The sequence below is a fragment of the Bison bison genome, unplaced genomic scaffold, assembly GCF_000754665.1.
Source record: "Bison bison bison isolate TAMUID 2011002044 unplaced genomic scaffold, Bison_UMD1.0 scf7180017864129, whole genome shotgun sequence".
NCBI lineage: Eukaryota > Metazoa > Chordata > Mammalia > Artiodactyla > Bovidae > Bison > Bison bison.
The window spans coordinates 1,299,602-1,306,289 of record NW_011494701.1 but is presented as its reverse complement, the minus strand read 5'-3'; positions in this window follow the sequence as shown (position 1 = coordinate 1,306,289).

Sequence of the window (6,688 nt, the reverse complement as noted above, 5' to 3'; positions counted from 1 at the left end):
ATTATATATATATATATATATATTTTTTTTTTTTTTTACAATATTGTATCTTAACTTTTTTAGAAGTTGTTTTTGGGAACTTGATCATTTTTATGTTCATACCTATACACTTTAGTTTAAAGTTCTGTTTATAAACTGGGAACTGGGAATATTCAGGATATTCTGGTGTATCTGGCCCCTTTCACTCAACATGATGTCTTAAATTTCAGTGTTTCACAGACAGCAATATTTTATTCACTTCCATTGCCTAATGGAATTTTTGTATGAATATACCATAGTTTCTTCACGCATTACACATTGATCGATATTTTGGTCATTTCCCAGTTTTGTACTTTAAATATAATTCTACCAAAAAATTTAAGTACACATATTTTGGGGCACACATATACATATTTCTGTTGTGTATATATATACCAAAGACAAGAAATAGCAATATGTGAAATATATGACTCCTACTTTAATATGTATAAGTTCATTCCCAAAATGATTTCATCCATAGAAATGCCCACCAGCACATAGTGCTTCAGTCTTTTTAATAGTGAATATTCTGTATGCTGTGCAGAGGCAGTTATTTCATTTTAGTTTTAGTTTGTTTTCCTCTGATTATAATGATTCTGAGCATCTATTTTATAACAACTTTCTATTTGGTTATCTCATGAAATATGTTTTAATCTCTTTTTTCTACATTGCTATGTATCTTTTTATCTTATTGATTTGTAGATGATTCTTCATAGACTGTATGATCTCATTGTCAGAATATACATCTTCACCACTTTTGCCATTTGTTTTTACTATTTTAAAATTGTATTTTGATAAACAGAATTTCGCAGTTTTAATGTATTAGAATGCAGCACTTTTCTCATTGAGTTTACAGTTTTTGTATCTTATTGAAAAAATTCTTGAGAAGAGGGGTGGAGGAAAGAAGGATTTAAACTTTGGAATGAGCACTAATATACATAGAATGGCTAAACAAAATGTCCTACTGAATAGTACAGGGAACTGTACTCAGTATCATGTGATAAAACATAATGAAAAAGAATATATAACTGAATAAATTTATTGTATAGCAGAAATTAGCACAACATTGTATATCAACTATACTTCAACAAAATATTTTGAAAATGAAATTATGTTCTACTCCCCAAACCTTGAAGATATAATCTTATATTATCTTCTAAAATTATTATTGTGCTACTTTTCATAGTAATAACCATAAATCATCTAAAATTCACTTTATTTATGGGGTGAAGAAAGGGCCAAGTTTCATTTTACCCTATACTTTTCCAAATTAGCTAGCACCAATGATTGTCTTCTCCTTAATATTCCTCTGGAACATCTTTATCATAAACCAAGTTTCAATATGTTGGAAAATATAATCTTGGAAAAATAGCAGTTTTGTCTTAATGTAGCATTTTAATTAAAACTTTAATTTTGATACAGTTGAGTATTCACATGCAGTTATAAGAATAATAAAGCTACCATATCTCTTCATTTACCCAGTTACATCTGAAGTAACAACTTTCAAAGCTATATTACAGTATCACAATCAGGAAACTTACATTGATATATTGAAGATGATATTTCCGTTACCACAAGGATTCTTGCTCTTGTCTGTCTCAGCCACACATACCTTCTCTTCTCCACTGCATTTCTACCACCCAGTGAGTATTAATGTTCTCCATTTCTATAACTTTCATATTTCAAGCTGCTAAGCTGCTACTGCTAAGTTGCTTCAGTTGTGTCGACTCTGAGACCTCATAGACAGCAGCCCACCAGGCTCCCCCGTCCCTGGGATTCGCAAGAGTGTCATATAAATGGGATAACTCAATATATACTCTTTGGAGATTGCCTTTTTTCCCTGAATATATTTTTCCAGAACTTCATTAAGCCATGTATAAGTGAGGTATTCACTTTTATTGCTAGGTAGTATTCCATGGTAGGGCTTCCCTGGAGACTCAGGAGTAAAGGATCCACCGGCCAATGCAGGAGACACTGGTTCAATCCCTGGGTTGGGAAGACCCTCTGGAGAAGGAAATGACAATCCACTCCAGTATTCTTGCCTGGGAAATCCCATAGACAGAGGAGACTTGTAGGGTGTAGTTCATGGAGTCACAGAAAAATTGGACACAATTGAGCAACAAAACAACAAGAGTTCCATGATATGATGCACAACAGCTCCTTTTATCATTCACCTTTTGAGGGAATTCTGAAGCCTCCAGTTTTAAAGTGAATATTCTTGTATAGGCTTTTATGTAAACAATAATTTTTATTTCTCTGAGATAAATATCCAAATATTCAACTGTTTGGTCATTAGTAGTTGAATGTTTAATTGCAAAGAAACTTCCAAACTTTTCCAGAATGGGTGTTCAATTTCACAGTTTCACTAGCAATGCATAAATGATCTGGTATTTTTCATATGGTCATCAGTATTGATGCTATTTTTTTTTAAATTTTAGATTTCTTTTTACTATTGAATTTTGAGTGCTCTTAATATATCCTAGATACTATTTCTTTGTCAGATAAGTGCTTTGAAAATATTTTCTGTTGTCAGTTTGTGATTTGTATTTTATCCTATTAATGATATTTTAATTTAATCAGGTCTGATTTATCCTTTCTTTCCTTTCAGGAATCATAAATTTAGTACCAGGTCCGTAAGCTCTTTTTCCTAGCTCTAGATCCTGAAGATTTTCTCTAATTTTTCTTTTTTCTTTCTTTCTTTTTTTTTTTTTTTTGAGTGAAAGTTTACAAATTCAGTTTTGTGTGTAGGTCCATGATTCTCCTGAGAAATGTAGTTAGTAGAATATGGATATATAAATAAGGACATATTTTGCTACAGTGGCTGGATAGTCCAAAATCTGTATGGTGGCTGAATGCCTTGGAGACTCAGGAAAGAGCTGACACTGCAATTGAAGTCTGAAGGCATCTGCTGCAGAGTCTCAGAGGGGATCAGTCTTTTATTCAATTTAGATCTTCAACTGATTAAATGCAACTGGCTTACATTATAGAAATGAGTCTGTTTTACTCAACTTCTATCAATGTAACTTCTCATCCCCAGAATATTTGGTGAAATATTTGAGCACCATGGTCCTGTCAAGTTGACACATAAAATTAAACATCACAGAACTGTGTCATTTTGGGATAATTTCTGTATAGAGTATGGGTTAGATGTCATGATTCTTTTATTTCCCCTGTGGTCATCCAATTAGTCCAGCACCATTTGGTGAAAAGGCTATCTTTCATCCTTTCCACTGTTTTTCGTTTGCTTTTTACCTTTGTACAAAACCAGCTGGGCATTTTACATGTGTCTTCTGGGTTCTTTTTTATACCCTATTGATCTTAGCATATCTGCAATTACACAGGTTTAACCAGTGAAGCTATATGACAAGTGATGAAATCAAGTAGAGTGATTCTCTATTGGTATTTTTTTTTAAATACCCTATTTTTTAAAAATAACCTATTCCAGCTACTTGGCTTTCTATATAAATCACAGAATAATCCTCTGCCTATGTAAAAAAAAAAAAAAAAAAAAGCTTTAATAAAGGTTTCAATAAGCTGCAACCATAGTCTTTTATATGTTGATTCTTCAAATCCATTATCACAGTATGACTCTCCATTTATTAAGGGCTTTTATTTTTTCATCTACTTTTTATAACTTTCTCTATGCCAATCCTTTACATGCTTTGTTATTGTCTTTCACATTCTGTGTAATGGTTTTAAGTTGTATTGTGATTCTAATTTTTGTTTTTATATCTTCAAAGTTAGTATACAGAAATATGGTTGATTATTGAGTGTTAATTTTTTTTTATATTCTGAACTCTTTGCACACGTGTATTAGTTCTAGGATTTTTTACTTGAGATGTCGTTATGGGCTGAAATGTGACTTTCTCTCAATTCATATTTTGAAGTCCTAACTCCAGGTGCCTTAGAAAGTGACAGTATTTAAAGACAGAGCCGTTAAAGCAGGGGATTAAGGTAAAAATGTGGTCATTAGAATGTGCCCTAATCCTATGTTACCAGTGTCCTTGTAAGAAGAGATGAGAACACATGTACACAGAGTTTGGCCATTTGAGCAAATAGCCATTGACAAGACAAGATAAGAGGCCTTAGAAGAAACTCATCCTGTTTGGACATCTAGCCTCCAGAATCATGAGAAAATAAATGTCTGGTGTTATAGCCACCTAGTCTGTGGTATTTTGTTATAAAAGCAGAAGTAACCTAATTCAGATGTTTTAGAATTTTCTACATATACATCATGCATTGGCAAACAGAAAGAAAAACAGTGACTTTTTTTTCTATCCTCCTTTTTAATCTGTCACTTATTTCTTAATCTTGCCTTTATGAAGTGGCTTAAAGTTCTAGCATTATCTTGAAGATAGTGTTGTGAGTGGACAGCTCTACCTCACTCCCAATCTTACAGGGAAAACATTTAATATTTTACTGCTTTTTTTTTTTTGTATTTTTAAGAAATATTTTATATGCAACTTGATGATCTTCTATAAAGTTTTCTATATATGAGATTTCTGACACTAACTTTCATTCTGTTGGATTCTGAAGGTGTCTTTTTTTTTTTTTTCTGCCGGCCTCTCCTTCTAAAATAGGCTGAACAGAGGTTTTAATATTTCACAAGAGTGATTGGTTTCTCAAATGCTTGGTAAGGAATTCACAAAATTCTCCTAGTAAGAATTATAATTGCCTTCACTTTCTCTCCCTCTGTACAGGTAACAATTAATGCAAATAAAATTTATGTAAATAATTATTACAGCACATATTAAAGTCAATTAGATCGCCTCTCACTCCAAAGATGGTAATACTTGACTGAGAAATTCTTCAATCTGATAGAGAGAAGTTTGGTAGATTCCTGGCTTTCCTGAAATTTCTAATAGGGTAGTTTTGCTATTATTCATTGTGAGAAAAGCAGTGTCATTCTGAGAAAGCTAAAAGAAGCTATACCATAGAATAAATGAAGTTACCTCTCTCTACTAGAATATACCAACTTGCTTTTCCCTATGGCAGTGAAGCAATTGAATAGTCAACTGTGTTTTTCTTGAATAGTCAACTGTGTTTTTCAACTAAAGGTTTATTCCAATATGGTTTGTAATACTGGATTAGAAAATGTTCCTGACTTCTTCTGGTGTTTCTGATTGTGGCTCATAAATATCTGCTCAAATACAGAATTGTTGATATACACTTGCTTTCTGCTATGCTTGTACATGTGTGAAAAATACAAGAAAGAATGGCAAAAAAATAAAGGTGAGTCTCTGAGGGATATTTTTTCCTCTTTCTAATGTTTCTGCTAATGTTGTAATATCAATTTGATAAAAAAATCTACTGCAAAACAAATAAGTTCTAATTCATATATTGGTTTATTCAACAGAGTCCAACAAAGAAATATGTGAACAAATATTATATGCCCAGTACTGTAGACTGCTGGATACACAGTAATGAGTAAAATAAAAAGTCTTTTTCTTTATGGAGCTTAGTTCTAGTGTAGGGGCAGTAAAAACACTGTGAGTAATCAAAGAGTATAAAAAAATACAAATTGGGATAAGTGCTATTTCTTTAAAATCAAGTTTTTTGAAATAATAGACACAAGATAAAATTCACACTTTTTACACATTTGGTTCTATGACTTTTGGCAAATTCATAGCTATACAACCACTCCCATATGGTATTATAGTACTATATAGGTAATATTTTAAGTGATAATTCATTTACACTGCTTGGTTTCCTTGCATACATTTCTCTAATAAGTTATTACATTTATGAATACTTCCTTCTAGGCCTTTTCTAGTTGCTGTAGTTCTATGGCAGATAACTTCACTCTATGTTTGGAGAAGATGCACTTTGAAATATCAGTGTTGAGATGCCAATTCATAAGGAGATTTAAAAGAACCTGCTATTGGCCACATAAGAATTCATGCAGTCAGGTAACAACTTCTTTGTTTTTGAGATTATCTCTGAATTGACTAAAGGGAGGAAGAATTTATGTCTTTCTAATACTTCAGTTCAGTTCATTTCAGTTGCTCAGCCGTGTCCGACTCTTTGCGACCCAATGAATTGCAGCACGCCAGGCCTGCCTGTCCATCACCAACTCCCGGAGTTCACTTACTCACGTCCATCAAGTCAGTGATGCCATCCAGCCATCTCATCCTCTGTCATCCCCTTCTCCTCCTGCCCCAATCCCTCCCAGCATCAGACTCTTTTCCAATGAGCCAACTTTTTGCATGAGGTAACCAAAGTACTGGAGTTTCAGCTTTAGCATCATTCCTTCCAAAGAACACCCATGGCTGATCTCCTTCAGAATGAACTGGTTGGATCTCCTTGCAGTCCAAGGGACTCTCAACAGTCTTCTCCAAAACCACAGTTCAAAAGCATCAATTCTTCAGTGCTCAGCCTTCTTCACAATCCAACTCTCACATTCATACATGACCACAGGATAAACCATAGCCTTGACTAGACGGACCTTTGTTGGCAAAGTAATGTCTCTGCTTTTCAATATGCTATCTAGTTTGGTCATAACTTTCCTTCCAAGGAGTAAGTGTCTTTTAATTTCATGGCTGCAGTCACCATCTTCAGTGATTTGGGAGCCCAGAAAAATAAAGTCTGACACTGTTTCCACTGTTTCCCCATCTATTTCCCATGAAGTGATGGGACCAGATGCCATGATCTTCGTTTTCTGAATGTTGAG